The sequence below is a fragment of the Eschrichtius robustus genome, chromosome 15 (genome assembly GCF_028021215.1).
Source record: "Eschrichtius robustus isolate mEscRob2 chromosome 15, mEscRob2.pri, whole genome shotgun sequence".
NCBI lineage: Eukaryota > Metazoa > Chordata > Mammalia > Artiodactyla > Eschrichtiidae > Eschrichtius > Eschrichtius robustus.
Genome location: NC_090838.1, coordinates 75075344 through 75101790, shown reverse-complemented (window position 1 = coordinate 75101790; position 26447 = coordinate 75075344). Strand labels below are relative to the sequence as shown.

Sequence of the window (26447 nt, the reverse complement as noted above, 5' to 3'; positions counted from 1 at the left end):
TCTGCTGTAGATTTCAATATAGGGTCAGGAGAGGTTATTATTTTTTTACCAAGATCTTCCCAAGGAAGACATGATATTCAGAAAGATTGTTCCCTTCCTCTACTCTGAAAAAGTGAAAAGGGTCTTGTGGTTTCCTCAGGCCTGTGCACATTTATACTCATTGGCTTCCCATCATCTTGAGTTATAGCAATGCCTTTCTCTGAGACTGACAACACAGACTCTGGTAACTAAACATTCTATATATAATCGTATAATGTTCAAAGCTTGACTGATATTTATTTACTCACTTTACCTTCAAAGTAACTTTGGGAATTAGGGGAGCATTATGGTCATCTGATATCCAGTGAGGTAAAGATATTTGCTTAGGGTCAAACAGCTGGTCAGGATCAGAGATGGATCTTATTGCTTAATTTTTGGTGTATTTCTTTGCTCCTCTCTTATACATTTCCCTTTGACTTTTTATATATTCCCTTTAAACTCTTTACCCATACCTTAATTAGTACCTTAACTATAAGAAATTGATGTCTTGTTAGAAATTTCTATTTGCAATAGTGGGAAGTTTCTTTTTTTCCTCTCATCTTTACAATGAATTCTCATGATCATTAAAATTAAATCCATATTCCTCTGTCTGGAACTCAAACCTCCTCATACCCTAATCTCGTCTCATATTCTTGGCTTTCCCTACTATTTCTCTTCATGCACATGACACTCTTGTCTAAGAGAACTGGTTGATACCAGAAGTGCTCCATGGTCTGTGCTGCCTCTGAGCATCTGACTGTGCTTTTCTCTCAATCAGAAACACTCGGTTTCCAGATTACTGCCCGTTGAAATTCTCATCCTTCCAGACCCACCTCCTGATCTATCTCTTCCATGGATCTGTTACTGACTAAAAACATATATGACCTTTTCCTCTTATGAACACTTCATACTGATGTTAGTAGGATAGAACGTTTTGTTCTCAGGGCAAAGGAAACTCTCAGCATTGTGTCTTAGTCTTAATATCAGCTTAATAATATTTGTTCAACTACAACAGTGTTTTTCAAACATGTTGGTTCAGGATCCTTGACACTCTTAAAAATTATTGAGGAGTCTAAAGAGCTTTTGCCTATGTACATTGTATTTGTTGATGTTGAGCATATTAGAAATTAAAGTGGAAATTTTTTAAATCACAAGAATACTCAAGCACACACCCATTACCTGTAAGAGTGATGATGTCATCACATACCACGGAACCATATCATTATATGCTTAGGAGAGAGGGAGAGTGTAAAAAGCAAATAATTCTTTATTACTACTATAAAAATATTTTTTACTTTACAGATGCCCTGAAAGACTTTAGGGGATCCTCAGGGGTCCCCATACCACATTTGGAAACCACAAAACTGCTATCATAGAAAGGACCCTGGACTGAGTCAAGAGTTCTGGGTTCAGGCCCTCTCTTTGCCACAACATACTTTTAATATTTATCTGGGCTTCAGCCTTTTGAAATTGAGGAGATAGGGGCTAAGTGATGGTGGAACATCTCCTAGGGCTGAGCACCTGCTCCTAATCCTGAGAAGATGGATACCATGATGCTCTCTAATGACTTCCCACACAGGGTTTCTGCTCCCACTTGGCATTCACCTTCTTGCTGACCCTTGACCTGATTGTCCCTAATTGTTACTGTTTCTATGCTTAGAAAATCATGGGCTAAGTATACAAGTTTATCTGCATGACAATATGTGGATGCCAGGAAGGCAGGCAGCAGAAAGAATCTCAGACATCACTTTGAAATAAGGTTTCTCTTACCAGAGGGGCCACACTAGGGCCCTGTGGGGGGTTCTAACAGGATTGGGTCATGCAACATACGAAGCTACATGGGGAAGACTGAAACATAAATTTAAAAAGTGCATGAGTGTTCTTAAGAATTAAGTTCCAGGTCCTTTGATTTCCCCATGGATGTCCTAACACCCCTCTCCCAGGAACTTTGTACTTGGCCTTCTTGTGCAAACCCCTGCCCCATCCCAATACCAGGTTTCAGTTAGCTCTCTTCATCAACACATTTCTTCTGCATCAAAAGTTATTGGGCTTATGTCCCATCTCTTCAGGCCATACTCAAAACCTTAAAGTTAACTGACTCAGCAAAATAAATGATCAGGTGTTACTAGGATTTATAACAGCATATTATATCTCATAGCTATAACTGTGAACTTTAGTAGACACCTTGTAGTTATTTAAAAATGGACTCATATGCATCTATGTCACAATTCAAGTTCTGTAGGTAAGATGGCTTGGGTCAGGGATTTTTTAGTTATTCAAGTCACTCTACCTAGGAGTCTCTGAGTGATGAAACAGAAAGTGAACTGAAAAATGTCTATTCAGATCCTCTGCCCATTTTTTAATTGGCCTGTTGTTTTTCTTTGTTGTTGTTGAGTTGTATGAGTTCTTTATATATTTTGGATGTTAACCCCATATTGTATATATGATTTGAAAATATCTTCTCCCATTTGGCAGATTGTCTTTTTGTTCTGTTGATGGTTTCCTTTGCTGTGAAGAAGCTTTTAAGTTTGGTGAGTCCCATTTGTGTATTTTTGCTTTTATTTCTCTTGCCTGAGGAGACATAACCAGAAAAATATTGCTAAGACCCTTGTTAAAGACTATACTGCCTATGTTTTCTTCCATGAGTTTTATGGCTTTGGGTCTTACATTCAAGTCTTTAATCCATTTTGGGTTGATATTTGCACATGGTGTAAAGTTGTGGTCTTTGCATGTGGCTGTCAAGTTTTCCAAGCACTGTTTATTGAAGAGACTATCTTTTCCCCACTGTATGCTCTTTGCTCCTTTGCAGTAAATTAATTGACCATATATATGTGGATTTATTTCTGGGCTCTCAATTCTGTCTCATTGATCTGTATATCTGTTTTTATGTCAATACTAAGCTGTTTTGATTTCTATAGCTTTGTAGTATAATTTGAAATCAGGAAGTGTGATACCTCCAGCTTTGTTCTTTTTTCTCAGGATTGCTTTGGCTATTTGGTTCCATATAAATTTTAAGATTTTTTTTGTTCTATTTTTGTGAAAATTTTTATAGGGATTGCATTGAATCTGTAGATTGCTTTAGGTAATATGGATATTTTAACAATGTTAATTCTTTCAATCCATGAGCATGGGATAGCTTTCCATTTCCTTGTATATTCTTCTATTTCTTTTGATAATATCTATGGAAAACAGTATGGAGAGTACTAAAAAATTAAAAGAACTACCATACAATCCAACTGTACCACTTCTGAGTATTTATCCAAAGAATATGAAAATACTAATTTGAAAAAGATATATACACTCCTATGTTCATTGTAACACTATTTACAATACCCAAGATATGGAAGCAACCTAAGTGCCCACGGATGGATGAATGGTTAAAGAAGATATGGTATATTTATATACAATGAAATACTACCCAGCCATAAAAAAAAGTTGAAATCTTATCATTTGCAACAACATGGGTGGACCTTAAGGGTATTAGACTAAGTGAAATAAGTCAGATGGGGAAAAACAAATACCATATGAGTTCACTCAGATATGGCATATAAAGCAAAACAAAACAAAATAAATGAACAAACCAAGCCACACAAAAACAAGCTCATAGGGACAAGAAGAGAATAATGGTTTCCAGAGGGGAAGGGGGTTAGGAGAAGGGGAAATGGGGAAAGGGGTTCAACTTTATGGTGACAGATGGAAACTAAACTTTGTGTGGTGAGCACACTATAGTGTATATAGAACTTGAATACAATGTTGTACACATTAAACTTATATAATGTTATAAACCAATGTCACCTCGATAAATTTTTTAAAAGTATATGAAAAACTTGGGTTCGGTTTCTGACTCTGCCACTAAATAGCTGAATGACCTTGAATACATTGTTTAAATTCTCTGAGCTTCTGTTTACTCATCTGTACAATGAAGTTATTTAGAGTTATAAATGTAGAATATTTAGACAAATTTGCTGCTGCTTTGATTTCATGAAATTAATGCTTTGGCCCTTGGCCTTCAAAGCTTTCTGTTTAGCTGCTCTACCAATCTTATGTGACATGTCCTCATTTTACTTGTTCTTTTATAAGAGAAAATTTTCAACAAAGTGTTTTTTTTTCTTTCCAGAAAAAAAGAATTTCCAGCTATTTGGAATGAGATCATACTGAAGGTGGAGTATTTATTGTAGAATTGACAATTTCAATGGTTGCCCCTTGATAGGAAGAAAAATGTTTTGTCCTCATTAAATTTAGTCTTCCTTTGCTGTTTTAGAATACAAGGATGCTAAGGTAATGGGACCCAATAGAAGAATAAATAAAAGGAGGGTCTTGACCTGGCATCAAGAAAAGACCAGAATTCAGGGTTGCAGCAAAGGAGAAATCATATCTGTGTAGGCAATTCCAAGAGATTTCATATCTCCTTCTTCTCTTTTTAAGTATATTTTTGCTGGATTATAGAATTCCAATTTCATAATGATATTACTTATTTTTTTCTTGCTTCCATTTTTCAGAAATTAGCAGTCTCATTCTTGCTCATTTGAATATATTGTGTATTTTCCCCTCTGTCTGCTTTTTTTCTGCTTTATTGAGGTATATTGACAAAATTTTAAGATATTTAAAGTGTACCTGTATATTATGATGATTTGATATGTGTACGTTGTGAAAGAATTTTTCCTATCTAGGTAATTATCACATCATTCACCTCACATATTAACCTTTTTTTTTTGGTGAAAACATTTAAGATTATCTATCTATTATCTATCTACATCTATCTATATCTATCTACTATCTGTCTATCTATCTATCACCTCACATCTTCTTTATCCATTCATCCATTAAGGGACACTTATATTGTTTACATATCTTGCTTACTGTGAATAATTCTGCAGTGAAAAAGGGAGTGAAGATATCTCTGATATCTGGATGCTTTTGAGGTTGTTCTTTTGTCTTTGTTTTTCAGCAGTTTTGTTATGATGTGTCCCAGTGTGATTTTCTACTTTTTTATCCTGCTTAGGGTCTGTAATGATTTTTGAATCTATGATTTGATGTCATTCAATTTGGGGGAAATTCTTGGTCATTATCTCCTCAAACATTGCTCCTGCTCATTCTTTCTCTTTCTATCTGAGACTCTAATCACATTTATGTAAGATTGTTTCACATTGTCCTAAGTGTCTTTTATGCTCTTTTCTGAATTATTAATATTTTTCTCTCTGATTTAATCTGTGAATTTTCTACTGACCTATCTTCCAGTTCACTAATTATATTTTTTGTTGAGTTATTTGTTTCAGTTACTTGTGTTCTTCAGTTGCAGAATTTCCATTTGATTTTTACAAAATAGATTCTAGTTCTTTAGTGAAATTCTCCATCTTTTCATCCAATTTCTTGAATATTTAATCACAGTTATGTTCTCTGGCTAATATCTTTTATCTAGAATACCTGTGTGTCAGTTCTGTTGTAGGTTTTTAACTTCTGATCCTATTTCTGGGTATTCATGGTAATTTTTGATTGTGTGCTTTTCATGTGTAGGAAGTACTACTATGGATGGTGCAACTTTCTTATAGATGGGATTCAACATTCCCTCTGTCAGGCAGCTGGAGTAGGGGCAGTTCACCTTAGCTAATCAGTGACTGAGCTGACTAGAGTGTGGGCTGTATTATTTGTCTAGCTTGATCTAACTCTTTTATTTGCCCCCAAATAACAGCCTCCTTGTTGGAGGTTCTCCTTCCAATTCTTTTCTCTCTAGAGCAGTGAGAATACAAAACCCAGCTTCACCTTTCAGTTGCTTTTACTCTGCATCCCAGCCACTTGCCTCATGTTAAGAATGAATAAATATAAGACACCAAAAAGCAGTAACAAAGGAAAAAATTGAATATCATCAACATTAAAAATGTTTGTGCATCAAAGGATACTATCAAGAAAGTGAAAATACAACTGTGGAACAGGAGAAAATATTTGCACTTCATCTATCTGAAGAGGGTCTAGTATCCAGAATATATAATTATTACAATTTAACAAGAAAAAAGATAAACAACCCAATTAAATAATGGGCAGAGGACATGAATACATATTTCTCCAAAGAAGATATATAAATGACCAATAAGCACATGAAAAGACACTCAACATCATTAGTCACTAGGGAAATGCAAACCAAAACCACAATTACCACATAACACCCACTAGTACAGGTATTACTTTAAAATAGGAAATTAACAAGTGTTGGCAAGGATACGAAGTTGGAAGCCTTGTGCATTGTTGGTGGGAACGTAAAATGGTGCAACCACTTTGGAAAACTGTTAGTTAAATAAAAAGTAAAATATAAAATTACCGTATGGTCCAGCAATTCCCCTCCTAGGTATATACCTCTCAAAATTGAAAAACGTTATTAAAACAAATACTTGTACATAAATGTTCACAGCAGTACTATTGACAATAGTCAAAAGGTAGAAACCACCCAAATATCCAATTGGTGAATGGATAAACAAAATATGCTATATCCACATAATGAAATGTTATTCAGTTATAAAAGGAATGAAGTACTGATACATAGTACAACATGGATAACCTTAAAAACATTATGCTAAGTAAAAAAGCCAGACACAGAAAAGACACACATTGTATGAGTCTATTAATTTGAAATATCGTTCATGGGTAAATCTATATAGACAGAAAGTAGATTAGTGGTTGCCAAGGGCTGGGAGTTGGGGATGTGAAGTGACTACTTTATACAAGGTCTGTTGGCAATGATGAAAATGTTTTGGAATTCAGTGTAAGTGACAATCCCATAACATTGTGAATGTACTAAATTCCACTGAATTGTACACCTTAAAAAGGTTAATTAATTTTATATGAATTTTACCTCAGTTTAAAAAAAAGATAAAGCAAATATCCTGATGGTAAAAGCAACATGCAATCTGTTGGTCACAACTCAGTGGGCTTCCCTTCTTTCTAAAACCTTGATTCCTCAGTTCTTGGCTCCCTCATCTGAGCTCTAATGTCTTAAAAAATATGCTTTTTAAAAATATTTTATCCAGATTTGGTGCCTTCCTGATTTATTCAAACTTGTTCTAACTCCTTCTTCTAAATTCCAAGAGCTATTATTGACTGCTATACTCAAATCTATAGAATTTAAATCTCTCTCAAGTTAGGTATAGCTTGTGTCTTTAACCAGCTTAATTCCTCTTTCACAATCAGAATAATTTGTTTTTCCTACCTTCATCACATAGCACAATGGTTAAGAGTGAATCAGAATCACCTGGAGCAATTCATTGGCTCTAACCCCAGAGATCCAGAATAAAAATTCTAGGCTGAAACCAAGGAAAGTGCATTTAAAAAATACCACAGATGTCTGAAAGTCATGAGCTACAGAACTTCAAGAAACACTGCTGAATACTGTTAATATAAAAGATACTTAACAAATATTTGTTGAGAGAATAATGACTATACACATGACTGACTAAAACATTTTGATATGTTCTTCCAATCTTGTTCCCCATTGATGATGCAATGTCCTATGTGTTACTTACATTTCACCCTTGCCATCATTCCACCCAATGTTAAATCAGAATATGCAGAGAAGGCTACACCTTCAATATGCATGATATATCAAACTGTGGACAAGGTGATGAAGTTACTATTGCTAAAAGGAATTTCCATTTTGCATATCATAACTTTTATCTTAATGTTGCATTGATATTCAGTGATATGTGAAAGTAATTTGACTCTACCAATTGCACGTTTTTTTGGCCTACAAAAATCTAATATGCCATATATAGTGGCAGAGGCATTGCCAGCAATTGCCTCATATTTAACCATGACCAAGGTAAGGAGAGTGTGAAGGGGGATGAGAAAAGGAAACATCAGGAGGTGTAGAGATTCTCCTTAAAAAGACCAAGTAAAGACCCCTGTGTCTGGAGAGAATAGAGGCAAATGTAAATCATTATCAGAGCAATTCATGCTAAAGTATTTTTGCCTCAATTATCTGAATATTTAAATGAAAGTATTTTAGAAGCCTCTAGGACCCAAGTAATTTACTTTATGCCCTAGTTAATGTTGGATGGAAGCATAGGCACATAGCCATGGGTTTTAGCTCAGACCATGATTATTAGAAATGCTGAGAGAACTGTATGTCTCAAGGTCCCCTGTGCTATTGTCTTAACTCTTGGTAGCCCCCCACATCTCTCTGTCTCCAGTGGATAACTCTTATTTTTCTGAAAGTTTAGATTGTAGGGAGTTCCCTGATGGATTCTACCCTCACATTTGCTCTCTGTGTATTTTAGAGCCAGGTGCTGATATCAGGGAAATGTTTTCCCATAACAATTCAGCCACTTCTAAACTCTTGAGACTTTGACCAGATTATTCAACCATTCTAAGCTTCAGTTCCCTCTTCTGAAAAATGGACCAATATCTACTACTATCTATGAAGAATAAATGAGATAATGCAAGTAAAGCAATAAACATAGTGCCTAAAAAATGAAGCACTTGTTAATAGAGTACCTATTTTTATAGGCGTTCAAAGTGAGTAGTTTTGCATTTTTGTTCTACCAATGGGGTTTACTTCATGTTGTCCATGACATTTTGTCCCTCTTTAATGAATCTCGGCTGCATCCTGAGCCAACTATGCCTTTCTCCTTACCTTGTTCCCCTACTCTATACATAAAGTCTTTCCAGTGAATGCTATTCCTTGTCCGGATACTGGCTTAGATGGGCTCTGGCAAGTATCCTGTCCATAATAATGGCCACTTAGACAGGTGGTTGTCCTTGTGGACAGGATACTTGCACACCTTCCCATATACCAGTTACTTTACACACATTACCTTATTTAATCCTCACAGAAGATGTACATAAATATATGTATATATACATGTGTATATATATTTATATTTAGCTATATACAGCTATATCGATAGATCAATAAATACATAGATAGATAGGTAGATTGATGGCTGAAAACTGAATCTTAGAAAGGTTACACAACTTGATAAAAATCACACAGTTTGCAAGAGATTTAGCAAGTATCTACTCTGGTTCCATCTATCAGATACAAAATTGATTTTTTTTTTTTTTTTTTTACATTATGCTCTGTAAGGTTTAATCTAGAAGGGTTGAATTTTGACCTGAGCTTTAAGCTAAGAATGGATGGTAAGACTAAGAGGGAAAGCCTTCCTGGTAGGAGCATTCGGGGAGTATTTAGAGTTAACTCATAACAACTTCATTTGGTAGGATCCTATTGTGTTTCATTACTGTTTCATCGTGCTCTTGCATAATTTAAGATCTATTGTGCCAAACTTTTCCAAAGGGGAAAATGTCATAAAAGTCAAGCTGAGACTTTTCACAGTTATTTAGAGATTGTAATATCACTGAATTTAAGCCATGAGAGTAGAAAATGCCAACCATTGAGGCAATAGTTGCCGCTAGGGAAAAAAAAATCCATTTACCATACATGAGCATCAAATGATTCTTGCATTGAAATAAAAAAAGAATTCCAGAAGCATCATTCCCTTGCTTTCTGATGACAATGCCACCCACTGCAGGTAATCAGTGCAGGGACATCTGGGAGGCCACTACACAAAGAGCTGTACAGATGGGTTTCTTTGGCAATTCACCGGGCAAGGACTACCCCTCTGGGCAAAGCACCTGCTAGAAAAGAAGTGGAAGGCAGCTGAGTTTTGCAAGCAGCATCCCAGGACTGGTAACTTGCAACAAGAAATGGAGTTGGGGCTTATAGACCCAGAAGCAAAGGAAGTTACAGACTGGGAAATGCCCAGGAACCTCACTGGTCTTGGATCTAAGATTCTAACCACATAAATAGCACATGATATTTTAATTTTTTTACTGAATTAATTTATGACTCGAGTTATAAGACACTTGGGTTATAAGAACCCAACTCTGGTTAACAAAAGCACACTTAAACAGAAGGTTAAATGGCAGGTTGAGAATTAAAGGAACAGCTAAAGAATTAGGTTCAGAAAAATGAGGACAGAGTAGCAACAGGGATTTTAGTAGCAAAAAATAATGGTCTGTCTCTTCAGGTCACTGCTATAGGGGTTAGATCAATATTAATACTTTTTATTCATTTTCCATAATTCAAATCCCTGCAAGTGAGAAAGTGTCCAGTTTCGCCTAGACTGGGTCCTGTGCCTGCCACCTTGACCAAGGGTACATTGATCAATAGCCCTATCAAGATTGCCTACAGTGGAGAAGTTGTACCTGGGACAGGGAAATCAATATGCTATTTCTAGAAGTTGTAAGAATGTAGGGCACATGAAACAATCCTCTTTGGATTGTACACTTTTATTCCTGAGGGCAGTACTTAGTTCTTCTAGAGCAGAGTCCAGCCCACAGAATTTCTCTGCAAATTAGACACTTTCCACACCCTGAAGTGAAAAAGAAATTAACTGTCTTTCCCAGCATACATCATATTTATGGTATGGGTATGCTCTATTTTTGAATTTAAAGGTTTATTTCTTTTTAACAATTATGATTATATATACCTAATTTTTCTCCATTATATTGCATTAGAAAAATTGCTTATCATTAAATGTTTTCAAATATATAATCTTAATGACTATTATATCATTATGGGTTATCATAATTTATTCTATCATCATTTGCAGGAAATTTAAATTTTTAAATAAATTTAAACTTACTGTAATGATTAACCTTGCACATAAATGTATGTGCCCATCTGCAATTATTTTCCCAGGATAAACTCCTAGAATTATCAGGTCTAAACAAGTGAATATGGTTAGGATACATATTGCCAAATTTTTCCTTCATAAGGGTATTTACATCCACAGAAGGAAAAGACAGGGCAAGTGTGCTTAAAATGAAGGCAGAGGCATAGGACTAGCACCTTGAAACATATTTATAGACCATTGCCTGGCTTGGCACAGGGAGGGATATTTGGTCTGGTTATAATATGTCTATCCCTGGACACAGGGTGAATACTCAACTCCCAAGAGGGTATGTAGATTTCCAAGTTAATTTGTGTCCCAGGAATAGCCAACATTAGATGCTCTGTGACTAGAGATATATTTGCAATTATTAGCACAAGAACGACTATAAACCAATCTTAATAAAGTACCCACAGCATGTCAAATTCTAAGTACTGCATCATCCTGATAAAATATTCAAGATAACTAATTGCAAATATACCCCTAGGTAATTAAATGAGGTGATTAATCGTTTTATTTCTTCTTCCGGGATTATTTGTATTCAATGTCTTCCTTCACAGGTGAAAAGTTGTGGTATAGAATCAAACACAGAGGTGGAAGAGACATAAAATAACATTTGTCTCAGGAGGCAAATATGCAGAATGTGTACTAACTCTCTCCTAGTCAAAACCCATAGCAGAAAGCACTAGTCTATCAGGCAATCTTTCCTACTCAGCCCAGATACAGTTTTAAAATCTGCTTCATCAAGCAATCCAGGCAGAAAATAGTGGTCAACTGGAGCTGGAACTTTACCTAAAATCTATTTTAATCTTTGATAACAATGAAATCTTGTCTATAGAATCAACAAAAGCCTAAGTTTATCTGTTATCTTAGCACTTTCCATCCCCGTCTAGTGCTCCCATGTAGATATTAGCTAAAGTTGACATAATAGGCCATACATTGGATAGCAAGCTCTACATTGGTTGCTATATTTAATCTTTATGATATTGGGACACTTGTTATCCCTCATTTTATGGCTAAAAGACTGAATCCTAGAGAGGTTAAATAGCTTGCCCCAAATTGCCTAGCTAGGGAGCATCAAATTTGGTGGAGGGCCTGAGACTGTACTCTAGCTACAAGATGACAAGTTAACTTGCCACAGTTAGACATAGGTAGAGGACACAAGACTCCTGGGCCAGCGATGAAGGAGAGTTTATCATTCACAGCAATATCAGTAGCCAGAATATCAGCATTTGTCTCAGTTCCCAAGCCCTAATTCCCACGAGGCTGTACAAATAGGGCAAGGTGATCCCTGTACACTACTTGGGTTATGTTACAGGAGAGGAACCCTGAGCTTAGTGAACACAAATATTTTAGAATGGATAGTAAGCATGTCTGCTTTGTGCTCTAAGGGGACACATATAATGCGGACAGTAAGCATGCATGACCTTTTCTCCAAAGGGAGATACTATCTCTCTCTTCTAAGGCTATTTGCTATACAAACATCTTTGAAAACGAGAGTCTGTAACAAAGGCAGTTACTTCCAAGATGTGCAGAGACATGAGGCCCATGGAGAATTGTCCTATAACAGAGTGGAAGAGTCAGAACTGGAACCCAGGTCTGTATAACCCCATCGCTGACAATACAACCTTAATCCACACACCTCATGTTTCTCTGCCCACTTGCCTTCACTTCAGACTGGTAAAGTTCAGAGACTGGTCTTACCAGAAATGGGCAGTTAGGAAATCTCACAGCCCTGAAAAATGTTCTTCAGCCTCTAACTAATTATTCAGGTCACGCTGCATTTAATTGTTCACTTATTTTTCCTATACTTTTTAAACTGTAGGCACTCTAAGGGTTGAATCCTCTTCACTGTTATATTTCCACTTGCTTTCTTAGTAGAAGACATAAACACCCAGTCTTTGAAGTAAAGAATACCTGATTTTGAATTCTGACTCAGCCACTCAGCAGTTGTGTGATGAATATCAGCCTGTTTCCTCATTGGTAAAAACGAATTCATAATAGCTATTTCCTAGGGTTGTTATGAAGAATGAATGAGATTTTATATATATAGCACTTAACATATTTACTGTATATGGTAGCCATTTTATAATAGTAATATATAACCTCCTTATCTTAGTAGGCAGCACATCAATCTCATATAATAGTAATATATATATATATTTGTTGAATGTTTGAAGACTTGTGTTTTTTACCATCTAGAATCATTTTATTTACTAGATGCCTAGGTTTTGTCCTCATGTATTCCTTTTCCTTTTATCTTACTCTGTTCTCTAGCTACTACTTCCTTCATGTTTGGGCTGAGGGTTTTGTTTATAATTTCAGTACTGTCATTGCTTCTTGATATTTCTGTTTCTCCTAATATTAGTTTACTGCTCTGGCCAACTAACTGCCTGGGATGAATAGCCTCTGTTGTGCCTGGTTAGAGTAGGTAATAAGCATGTGCATTTTGTTCCTCCTTGGTCACCTCTACTGATGGGGAGTATATGACCTCCAAGGTCATCCAGCATAGCGCTCATGGTTAGAAAGTTTTTTCTTTTATCTATCTATCTATTCAACTATCTACCTCCTTGTCAGCATCTACTCATGATAAACAAAGCATCGGATGTTTATTATATCCTTCAGATATTGAAAATAACATCTGGTACTTCTGGTTTTTTTTCTCTTCCTTTATAAATGACATTCTCCTCCTCCCTTTCATTATGTCACACAGCCCCCCAGAAGGGTCCCAGAGCTGACTTTGCCCCTTGGCTCAGGTTCCAGCCCTTCAGCCTCATGTGAAGTGCCCTGCCAGTTTATCCAAGTTGCCCTTAAACTGTAAGGCCTAGCATTGAGCACTAATCTTTAGAAGAGATCTGGCTGAGCAGAATAAACAAGACTATCTGCAGACTCAGATGACCTTTGGTAAAGGAATGACAAATGACAATGAGTTGGTAGAAAACATTTTATTTGGAGCAGAAGGCCTGTCTAGAACCCGTAAAATTACCTTGCATGGGATTGGGCTCAGTGTTCTAAGCCAGAAAACCTGCAGATAGAAGCTCGTGTGGCATTGTTTTATTTTTCTTTTCAAAGGTTTCTCGTCATGCTGTAAATCAGGTACCATGGGGCAGCACTCTCCCTTTCCTCCTTCTCAACTTAAATTAGAATCAGAATGTCTGAACTTAAGCCTTGTCTCTGGATCTATGAGCTGTGTGACATTAGGCACATCAATTAACCTTTCTGGGTCACTGTTTTATCATCTGTAACAAACAAATCATATGTGTGGGAATTTCGAGGCTTATTGTAAGTATCAAATGTGACAACATACATCATAAAAACATTTTTAAAACCGCAAAGAACCATAATAATATAAAAAAATCACCATTTTAAAAATTTCTCTCACTTTGAATCTTGGCTAGATATGACTTTGGTACTATCATTTGCCTTCACTGAATGGGTACATCAGGCACTCTATGGTAACAATACCCTGTAATTTGACGATTGCCCCTGTGAGGTTGGTTCTTGCTATGGTATCTCATTCTAATAGGAATTTTTCAGTTATCGACTCTCCTGACTTCTTGACAGCATTCAACACTCTTATTCACTCCCCTTTGAAATGCTTTTCTCTTAGATTCTGTGATAACATTCTCCTTAGTTTCCTCCTACTTCTCTAGTTAGTCTGTCTTAGCATTCTTTGCTAAATTTTTCTATCTACTTTTACATGTTGTAACAGCTCAAGGTTCAGTCCTAGACCATCTTCTCTTCCTACCCTTTTTTTAAAATTAGATGCATGCATACATTTCAAAATAATTACCAAAATAGGGTTGGTTAACACCTTTACTCCCTTAATTACCACTTTTTAGCAACTTTCAAGTATATGATATTGTTAACTATATTAACCATCCTGTACATCAGATTCCCAGAACTTATTCATCGTATAATGAAATGTTTGACCAACATCTCTCCATTTCATTTTTCTTTACCTTGTTTGTAAACTATAAGTTTTTGCTTTGTGGTTTCCTTGAGGCTTACTGAAAACATCTTATAGACAGAACAGTCTCTTTTTCTCTGCAACTTAACTTTGATCACATACAAAAATTTACCTTTTACTCCCCCTCCCTCATGTTTTATGTCATAATTTTCCTCTTTTTATAGCATTTCCATCAACAAATATTTTAGCTATAACTATTTTTAATACTTTTGACCTTTAAACCTTTATACTAGAATTAAGTGATTAACACAACACTGTATTACAGTATTAGAATATTCTGAATTTGACTATGTACTTACTTTTACCAGTATGTTTTATATTTTTGTATTTTCATGTTACTAATTAACATTCTTTCATTTCAGCTTGAAGAACTCTTTTTAGCATTTCTCGTAAGGCAGTTCTAGTGATGATGAGCTCCCTCAACTTTGTTTGAGAAAATCTTTATCTCTCCTTTATTCCTGAAAAACAAATTTGCTGGGTAAAATATGATTATAGTTTGGCTTTTTTTTTTTCTTTTAGTATTTTGGCTATATCACCCCTCACTTCTGGCCTGCAATGTTTCTGATGAGAAATCCACTGATAACCTTATGGGGGTTCCATTATCTGTGAAAAAACCACTTTTGTTCCTTTTAAAATTCTCCTTGTGTCTTTGATTTTACAGTTTTATTATAATGTGTCTTAGAGAGGAGCATTTTGGGTTGAAATTTTGAGTTGATCTATTAGCTTAATGAACTTAGATGTCCAAATCTTTCCCCAAATTTGGGAAATTCTCATTTGTTATTTCTTTAAATAAATGTTCTCCTTTTAACCTCTCTTTTTCATCTGGGACTGCAATAATCCATAGATTGTTTCTTTTAAGGGTATTACATAGTTCATGTAGGTTTATGTCACACTTTTTCATCTTTCTTTCTTTTTGCTTCTATGACTAGACGATTTTTAATGGCCTGTCTTCTAGTTCACTAACTTTTTATTCAGCTTGGTTGAGTCTGTTGTTGAAGGTCTCTACTGAATTCTTCAGTTCACTCATCATGCTCTTCAACTCTAGCTTTCTGTTTTTATAAAAAAGTTTCTATTTCTTTGTCAAACTTCCCATTTTGTTCATGCACTGTTTTCCTAATTTCTTTTTGTTTTCTATCTCTGTTTTCTTGTAGTTCACTAATTTCTTTAAGAGGATTATTCTGAATTCTTTGTCAGTTCATAAATCTCCATTTATTTAGGGTCAGTCATTGGAGCTTTATTAGTTCCCACTGGAGGTGTCATGTTTTCTTGATTATTCATGACCCTTGTGGCCTTGCATTGGTGTTTGTGTATTTGAGGAAGTATGTACCCATTCCAGACTGGTTTCAGTAACAAAGCCCTTAACAAGTCAGCCCAACCAGAGATTCTGGGTGGGTTGTCTGGTGGTGTACATGAATAGGTTTGTTTCTGGAGTCACTGTGGTGGGTCTGGGACCTGTGGGTGAACCTGAATCCTGGGTCCACAGGGGCCAAGCAGGTGCTGAAGTCCACTGGGGTGGGCATCGCATCTGGATGCAAGGGAACTGGTCCTACATTGGGATGGGTCAGGAGCTTGGTTTTGCAGAAGATCTTCTATGGGTGGGGGCTATGGGGACAAGGGGACTATGGGGCTATGGGGACTAGGTCAAGCCCGGATATTGGGGCCACAGGAGTCAACTTGTAACCTGTGGGCCTCAAGGAACAGTCCAGAGGTTAGGTCTGTGGGGGCTGTTCTGATGCTGGGAGGAGTCAGGAGCCTGGGTATGTGGAATCCAGTCTCAAGACAACATCCAAGGAGGTTGACCTGGCCTGGAGACAGGGCAGGAGCCTGGGTCTATGTGAGTCAGTTTAGTCTATATCTATGGGTCTCAGCCTAGTGCTTGGGTAGGTCAGGGTCCTAGTCCCATGCTAGTCATTCTGGTGCTTGGCCTGTCTAGGAGCCTGGGTTCACAGGTATCTACTGAAACCTGGGTTCATGGGAGCTCTTTGGGAGTCTGGGACCACAGGAGCTGCCGAGGACCATGGAAGCCAGTGGCACTGGGATGTTCCAGGAGCCTGGGCTCATAGGAACTTCCCAAGTGCTTGGTGCCATAGGAGTCAGCTGACAACTGTGTAGACCAGGAACCTAGGTTTGCCTGAGCCTTGGGCCTCAAGAGCTGTCTGGGGCTTCAGGAGCTGGCAGGTGCCTGGATGGGTCAGGGACCTAGGTTCACAGGCACCCTCTGGAAGCCTGGAGCAGAGGGAGCCACCTGGAGCCTCAGGAGCCTCTTAGGGCTGTTGGTGCCAGCAAGAGCTGAGAAGCACTTAGAACTTGGATTTATGGGATTAAACTGGGACCCTGGTGCCATGAAAGCCACCTGGGGCTCTGGGAGCTACCTAGGGCCACTGGAGCCAAAAAGCACCAGGGCAAGCCAGGGGCCTGAATGTGCGGGAGCCCATGAAAGACAACAAGGACCATGGGAGTTGGCTTGGTACTAGGGTGGGCTGGATCTTGGATCCACACTGAAATTGGGCATTCATTTCATTCTTTTTCTCACATGGGGAGGGTATCCTTCTCTGCACTGGGCTTCCTGGGATTAAGGGAAGTGTGATGGTGATGGAGGTAGTATGAATCTTTCTGTCTTACCCTCCTCAATGTGTCTTTTCTTATTTTTGTGCTTTATCCAGGTAGAATAGGTGTTCCACTCTCATCTGGAATCCTAAGCTCTTGTGATGGTAGTTTGTTTCACAGATAGTTGTTCAAATTGATGTTTCTGGGGGCGGGAGTAAAGCGCTAAAAATTCCTATACCCCCATTTTGCTGATGTCATTTCCTATCTTCTTTCATCTCACTCTTTATTCTCTCCCTATATAATTCACCAATACCTATGGTTTCAAGTAACTTATATTTGTGAATGACATCCAAATATTTTCTACCTATAGCTATCTGATTTTCAGAATCATATATTCAGATGTTTCAATATCTACCCTTGAGGATCTCAATGGCATTCTAAAATTAACATGTTCAAAGTCTAACTCATATTCTGCCCCTCTAAGTAGGTCCTCTTCCAGGGTCCTTACCTCAAGGAATGTTAACTTTAGCCATTCAAGTCTGCAGACAGAAATTGTGAACTTATCTTTCACAAATTCCTCCCAATTCTATTTCATTCATCATCAAGTTGATTTTACTTCTCTCAAAGATTTTTATCTTTGTGGTCGCTATCCTAGGCCAAGCTATAACCATCTCTTGCCTGGATATTGAAGTGGATCCCTCTAGTTTTCCCACCACTGCTCTGGTCTCCCCTCCAATTCATGCAAAGTAACCAGAGGAATCTTTAAAAAGAAGAATAAGAAGAAAGAGAAGGAGGAGAAAAAGAAGAAAGAAAATGGATCGTTGTATTCACTACCTAAAACCTGACATGGCTCCGTGCTCTACCTTTTCATTTACCCCTCCAGTCCCATTTCACACTGTTCTTTTCATTCTTTGTGCTAGTGGCTCACTGGCTTTTCTTCCATTCCTTGATATCTCACGCTCCCTCACACCACTGGATGCACTCTGCATTTTTTCTTTGCCTCATATTTTCTTCCCCTGCATGTATACACACACATGCACACATGTGCACACACACATCATTCTTGTAGCCTATCTGTGCACAAATATTCCTCCTCTGGAAAAACTTTTTCTTACCTCCCTGAATAAATGAAATCTTCATGAAGTTTTCTTACTTTATTTTTTTTAAATAACATTTATCACAATTTGTAAATATCAAATAAAGTGATTGCTTCTCTCCCACCAAAAGCTGCACATAGGTAAAGATCTTGTCTGTGTTGATTCATTATTATTTTATAAATGTAGAGCAGGCAGTCAGCACTTAGTAAATACTCATAGAGTGAATAAATGAATGAATGAATGAATTCCATTTTAACAATGAAGAAATTTCAGTTGAGAGATTCTAGGTAAGCTCTTTAGTATCACATAACTGGTCAGATGGTAGAGGGAAGTCTGTCAGCTGCAAAGTCCTATCCAAACCACCGCAGTGCATCCCAGGTAGCAGATCAGTTTCTGAGACACTAGGATACATTCAGCTCCCAGTATCAGTCACAGTGCTGCATGTGCCACAGCTGGAACGGGTCACCTCAATAACTTCCTGCAGATACATATTCTTATTTGAAATTTCAAAGAAGCAAAGCTTTGGTCAGAAACCCGTGCCCCTTTTAGGGTCTGTCAGGGCTCTTGGTATAAATAGGTTAAGTGAATTCTGACTGACTAAAGCAGAAAAGACAGTTACCAGAAAGATATCCAGGAGCTTATAGAACTAATGGGAAAGCTGGTGAAGCAGGCTTAGGTCTGACAGGAGTTAGGAAACAACTAAGGTCACACCCTGGGAACAGTCTGTTCATATCCCAGGAACACCATTGATTTCACCACTGCCAGCACCTCTACTGGACACTGCTATGACTGGACAATACTGCCATGCCACCACACACTTCCTCTCTGAAGGAATTCTAAACTGGCCCTTTAAAGTGTCACTTAATCAACCTTTGCAAATTCTGGCAGGGACTTCCAGCTGGCTTGGCCTGAGTTGAATGCCGTGACCCAGAAAGCTATTACTTCTTTTCCAGTTGCCACTAAAGATAGGTAAAAAGTGCCCTCCATTTCCTAAATGACCTCCAAACCTGAAGGACAGAGGAAGGCAAAGGTTTGCATTAGTCTTTCTCTTCTCTCCTTGCCAGACCAAAGAGTCATCACTTTAAACCATGCCAAAATATTACCTTCTCATTTAAGTCTAAACTACTGACCTTCCTTTCTCCCCTTCTTTCCTTTCTCTCCATCATTCTTTCCTTTCTATCTCCCTCCATCCTTCCTCCTATAATTTTGCATAAACCCCATTTTCCATATGTGCTCTACCCTAAGGATACTTTTAGTCTGAGGAAAACAAAAAGGATCTGACCTAGTAGCAGAGTAATCAGCTTGTCTTCAGACTCCAACATGGTTATGATTCCCCTTCCAACTTTTCTATTCCTTATCCAACTAACTTGCAGTTTTTTCCATGTAGTATAGAGGGAAATCCATGCTGTTTGGAATTAGGCTTCTTGGGCTCAAGTTACGGCTCTGCAAACTTAGTTTTACTACCTTTAACAAGTTACTTCATCTCTATGATCAAATAGTTTTATGGTCAATGTAAAGTTAACTAATTTTATGGTCTTAAACAAATCACTTCATCTATATTATATCCTAGTTCTTTATCTCCTCTAAAGGATAAAACTCTGGGTCTTCAAATACATTTGTGCCCATAATTCATTTTTAACAATATTTATATTATCATTAAAGATCATTTTTGTTTTTCTTTAACAGGCATCCTTTAAACAACTAGGTGTATTTTCAGTATTTTAAAGGCTGACCAATAGTACTTTTCTGTCCTGAAAGCCTCATTCTTTCATGTTCCACTTATTTTTAGTTTTTAAAATTTATTGTAGTGAAAACACTTAACATGAGATTTACCCTCAACGCATTTTAAAGTGTACAATGCAGTAATGTTAACAATAAGCACAGTGTTTTATAGCAGATCTCTAGAACTCATCAACAAGCATAACTGAAATTTTATACCCATTGAATAGCAATTCCCCCTTTCTACCTCCCTGCAGCTCCTGGCTACCATCATTTTACTCTCTTCCTCTGTGTTTCACTATTTTATATACTTCATGTAAGTGGTATCATGTAATATTTGTCCTTCTGTGGCTGCCTTATTTTATGTATCATAATGTCTTCATGGTGGATCTATACTGTCACATATGGCAGGATTTCTTTCTTTCTTAACGCTAAATAATATTCTATTGTATGTATACAACACATTTTCTTTATCCATTCATGCATCGATGGAAATTTAGGTTGTTTCCACATACAGGAATCTCGGAGATATTATGGGTTTTGTTCTAGACCACCACAAAAAAGCAAATATCACAATAAAGTAAGTCACATGAATGTTTTTTGTTTCCCAGTGCATATAAAATTTATGTTTACACTATACTGTAGTCTACTAAGTGTGTGATAGCATAATGTCTGTAAAAACAATGTACATACCTTCATTAAAAAATACTTTATTGCTAAGTCTTACTGAACCTTCGGTGAGTCATCATCTTTTTGCTGGTGGAGGGTCTTGCCTCAGTGTTGGTGGCTGCTGGCTGAGCAGGGTGGTGGTTGCTGAACGTTGGGTGGCTGTGGCAGTTTCTTGAGATAAGACAACAATGAAGTTTGCCATATTAATTGCCTCTTCCTTTCATAAATATTTTCTCTGCAGCATACAATGCTGTTGAATAGCATTTTACCCACAGTAGAACTTCTTTCAAAATTAGAGTCAATATTCTCAAACCCTGCTGCTGCTCTATCAACTAAGTTTATGTAACATTCAAAATTCCTTGTTGTCCTTTCAACAATCCTCACAATATCTTCACCAGGAGTAGATTCCATCTCAAGAAACCACTTTCTTTGCTTATCCATAAGAAGCACCTCTTCATTCCTTAAAATTTTATCATAAGATTGCAGAAATTTATTCACATTTTCAGGCTCTGCCTCTAATTCTAGTTTTCTTGCTAGTTCTACCGCATCTGCAGTTACTTCTTCCACTGAAGTGTTGAACCCCTCAAAGTCATCCATAAGGTTTGGAATCAACTTCTTCCAAACTCCTATTAATGTTGATATTTGGACCTCTTCCCATGAATCTTGACTGTCCTTCATGTCATCTAGAATGGTGAATCCTTTCCAAAAGATGTTCAATTGACTTTGCCCAGATCCATCAGAGAAATCACTATCTATGGCAGCTATAGCCTTATAAAATGTATTTTTTTTAAATAGTAAGACTTGAAAGTTAAACTTACTCCTGGAACCATGGGCTGTAGAATGGATGTTGTGTTAGCAGGCATGAAAACAGCATTAATCTCATTGTCTATCTCCATTAGAGTGCTTGGGTGACCAGGTATATTGTCAATGAGCAGTAATATTTTGAAAGGAATCTTTGTTTCTGAGTAGTAGGTTGCAACAGTAGGCTTAACATAATCAGTAAACCATGTTATAAACAGATATGCTGTCATACACACTTTGTTATTCCATTCTTAGAGCATAGGCAGTATAGATTTAGCATAATCATTAAGGGTCCTAGGATTTTTGGAATGGTGAGTGAGCATTGGTTTCAATTTAAAGTCACCAGGTGCATTATCCCCTAACAAGAGTCAGCCTGTCCTTTGAAGCTTTGAAGCCAGGCACTGACTTCTCCTCTCTAGCTATGAAAGTCCTAGATGGCATCTTCTTCCAATAGAAAGCCATTTCATCTACATTGAATATTTGTTGTTTAGTGTAGCCACCTTCATTAATTATCTTAGCTAGATTTTCTGGATAACATGCTGCAGCTTCTACATTAGCACTTGCTGTTTCCCCTTGTTTTTTTTTTTTTAATTTTATTTATTTATTTATTTATGGCGGTGTTGGGTCTTCATTTCTGTGCTAGGGCTTTCTCTAGTTGCGGCAAGTGGGGGCCACTCTTCATCGCGGTGTGCGGGCCTCTCACCATCGCGGCCTCTCATTGCGGAGCACAGGCTCCAGACACGCAGGCTCAGTAGTTGTGGCTTACGGGCTTAGTTGCTCCGCAGCATGTGGGATCTTCCCAGACCAGGGCTCGAACCCGTGTCCCCTGCATTGGCAGGCAGACTCTCAACCACTGCGCCACCAGGGAATCCCTCCCCTTGTATTTTTAAATGGTGATGGCTTCTTCCTCAAATCTCATGAACCAACTTGTGCTAGCTTCAGACTTTTCTCTGTACCTTCCTCACCTCTCTCAGCCTTCATAAGATTGAAGTGAGTTAGGACCTTGCTCTGGATTATGCTTTGGCTTAAGGGAATGTTGTGGCTAATTTGATCTTCTATCCAGACCACTAAATCTCTCTCCATAACAGCAATAAGATTGTTTCACTTTCTTATCGTTCATGTGTTCACTGGAGTAGCACTTTTAATTTCCTTCAAGAACATTTCCTTTGCATTCACAACTTGGCTAACTGGCACAAGAGGCCTAGCTTTCGGCTTGTCTCAGCTTTTGATGTGCCTTCCTCACTGAGCTTAACCATTTCTAGCTTTGAATGTAAAGTGAGGGATATGTGACTCCTCCTTTCACTTGAACACTTAGAGGCCACTGTGAGGTTATTAATTGGTCTAATTTTAATAGTGTTGTATTTCAGGGAATAGGGAGGTCCGAGGAGAGGGAGAGAGATGGGGGAATGGCCAGTTAGTGGAGCAGCTCATGGAGTCAGAATGCACACACATTTATCAATTAAGCTTGCCATCTTTTATGGGTGTGGTTTGTTGTGTCCCCAAAACAATTACAATAGTAACATGAAAGATTAGTGATGATAGATTACCGTAACAGATATAATAATAATGAAAAAGTTTGAAATATTGTGAGAATTACCAAAATGTGACACAGAGACTTGAAGTGAGAAAATGCTGTTAGAAAAATGGTGCCAATATAGTTGCTTGACACAGATTTGCCACAAATTGTTAATTTGTAAAAAATGCAGTATCTGTGAAGGGCAATAAAACTTTGTATGCCTGTATTAGATACTGTGAATAATGCTGTAATGATAATGGGAGAGCAGATATCTCTTTGAAATCCTGATTTCAATTATTTTGGATAGATAACTAGAAGTGGAATTGCTGGACAATTTACATTTAAAATAATTATTGATAGGGTAGGATGTACTATTGCCATTTTGTTCATTGCTTTCTGTTTGTAGCCCTTTGTCCCTTTTTTCCTCTCTTGCTCTCTTCCTTTGTATTTCATTGATGCTTTGTATTGATATACTTTGATTCCTTTTTAAAATTTCTTTTGTGTATTTTCTATAAGTATTTTTTTTGGTGTGGTTACCATGGGGCTTACATAAAACAACTTATAGTTATAACAGTCTATTGTAAGCTGATAAGTTAATTTCAATCATATACAAAACCACACTTATGCTTCAACCCATCTCTTACTTTGTGTTATTTATGTCACATTATATATCTTCTTTTTATTTTGTGTATCCATTAGCACACTTTATAGTTATAATTATTTCCAATCATTTTGTCTTTTAAATTTTATACTAGAATTAAAAGTATTTTACCAACAACTGCTATGTCATTACAATATTATGAATTTGTCTATATATTTATTTTTACTAGTGAATTTTATTCTTTTATATGCTTTTCTATTGACCTTTTGTTTCAACTTGAAGAATTTTCTTTTGCATTTCTGTAAGGCAGTTTTACTGGTGGTAAACTTCCTCAGCTTTTGTTTGTCTGGGAATGTTTTTATCTCTTGTTCTTTTTTGATGGACATTTTTGCCAGGTGACATATTCTAGGTTGACAGGTTTTTTTTCTCTCAACACTTTGAATATATTATTCCACTCCCTCCTGGCCTGCAATGTTTCAACTATAAGTTGAAAAATCAGCTTATAGTCTTATGGGGGTTGGTGGAGTGACAAGTTGCTGTTTTATCTTGCTGCTTTCAAAATTCTGTTTGTCATTACTTTTGACAATTTGACTATAATGTATCTTAGTGTGGATTTCCTTGTGTTCATCTTATTTGGTATCCATTATGCTTCCTGTATCTGGAGGTTCATTTCCTTCCCGAGATTTGGGAAGTTTTCAGCCATTATTTCTTTGAATGAGCTCTCTGTCCCTTTCTCTCTCTCTTTTCTCCTTTTGATACTCTTGTAATGTGTATATTGGGTTTTTGGATGGTACTTCATACATCCCTTAAGCTCTCATTACTCTTTCCTTTTTTTTTCTTTTTGTTCCACTGGCTGGACAATTTCCAATAACATGTTTTTGAGGTTGTTGGTCCTGTCTTCTGCTTGATCTAGTCTGTTGTTGAACTCTCCCTAGTGAATTTTTCAGTTTAGTTATTGTACTCTTCAGATACATGACTTTTGTTTAGTATTTTAAAATATTTTCTATCTCTTTTTTCAATCTCTCACTTTGTTTATGTATTTTTCACCTGCCCTTCCCACACTGATTATTTTTATGTTGTTTATTTTGAATTCACTGTCTGATAAATCATTTATTACCATTTCATTAGTGTCACTTTCAGGAGATTCATCTTGTTCCTTTGTTTGAAAATTATTTCCTATTTCTTCTTTTTCCTTGACTCTGTGTTAGTGTCTGTGTGTTAGATAATAATGTTTTTATCATCATCATCATCATGATCAACATCACAAGAGCTAACATGCATTAAGCTTAATACATCCTAGGCCATTGGGGTTTAATACTTAAAATCACCTAAGAGATAGGAACTCATCTTACAAAAGAATAAACTGAAGCACAGAGAGTTTTACTAATCACCACATTCACACATAGAGCAAGGAGAAGAGCTAGTTTTGAAACTTGGCAATCTGTTATCAATTTTATTGAGCACTTCACAATTCTACTCCCTTCAACTATTTTCTCCTGCTCACAAAATCTTTTCATGCTTTAAGATATATCTCTTCTACAAAGTCTTCCCAGACACTCTATCTTTTCTGCTCTCAGACTTGTAAGCATGCTTTCTCCCCTCCTTTGTGCTCTTATAGCCTTACATTTTCCTCTCCTGTCACTGTCTTCCACCTTTACCTTTTATGAGATGTTTGCATATTGTGTTCTCTTCCTAACAATGACATCTCTGAAGGTAGAGATCTCTTTTTCAAATTAAATGATATTGAAATTATATAGTTTTTCAAGTTTAGCAATCTCCATAACATTCTTAAAGTGTAACATTTTTACATTGCTGCCCTTTCCTTCTCTCTCTTACTCTTCTCCCCTTCACTGCAGACTCCTCATACTGCTGGCTGGAGCCCCCATATGTTGTTTTGTTAGGTTTGCCTGTCCACATTCCTCTCCTCCTTTGCATAATCCTTGTAACATGGGTTCATTACTTTGCCCCTCCCCTACTAGCCTTCAGATTGTGTAGAATGCTTTCCAGGGAGACATCTGGCCATAATACCAATCAGCACAGGTATTATCATATCCATTTTATAGTCAAGAAAGTCAAGATCCAAGAAAATCAAGACCCAACATATTTAAGAAGCAGATGGGTGTCCAGGTCACCTGAATCCAATTTCCTTTCCTTTTAGTAGACCAGCTCCCTTGTCATGATTAGTGTAGCACCTGGGCAGAATCACCAGATGGCCAAGAAAGAAAGACAAGTGTTAAAAGGATTCCTGGAATATTCTTCTGTAATGTTTCCTAAATTATAAAGGGGAAAACAAATATAGAAAGAATCTAAGTTTTCTGAAAAATGGCTTCTGGATATTTCTCATCCTCTTTGTACTTATACTCTGCCAATTTCTAAAAATTTAAATATTATAATAAGCCCAAATAGTCTTTATGGCCTCCCCAAATGTTTAGAATCTGTTATTAACTTTTGAATGTTTTCTTCAAATCTCTTACTTTTGTTTCCAGATATCTGGTACTTTTTTCTTTTTGCTTGCTTGGCTTTTTTAACATGATATTCCACATTCATGCGTATGATGTTCCCTTAGCCCCTTAACACTTTGGTTGTTCTTTCTTTTTCATATCACAAATCCCCTTATTATTACTTGTTCAATGTCAAGTCAGACACTGGTAGATTTTGCAGTCCATAAAGGCAGCATCGTGCTCAGTACATGCTCAATAAATGAAGAACTAATGAATGATATAGCCAAGTTTCTGTGTTTGGTCCCTACAAAAACTCAACAGCTTTATTCTATTTCTTTGTCATAAGTGTTTATTTTTAGTCATACACTGGCTCTAAACCCTCTTAGACTGACTCCTAAACAAAGTCA

The 26447-nt window shown here is 37.0% G+C and overlaps 1 pseudogene; it reads right to left on the bottom strand.

The window, feature by feature from the left end:
* LOC137777390 (tigger transposable element-derived protein 1-like) overlaps nucleotides 1-26146 on the bottom strand; it is a 199832-nt pseudogene extending 173686 nt beyond the window's left edge.
* Between the last annotated feature and the right edge of the window lie 301 nt (nucleotides 26147-26447).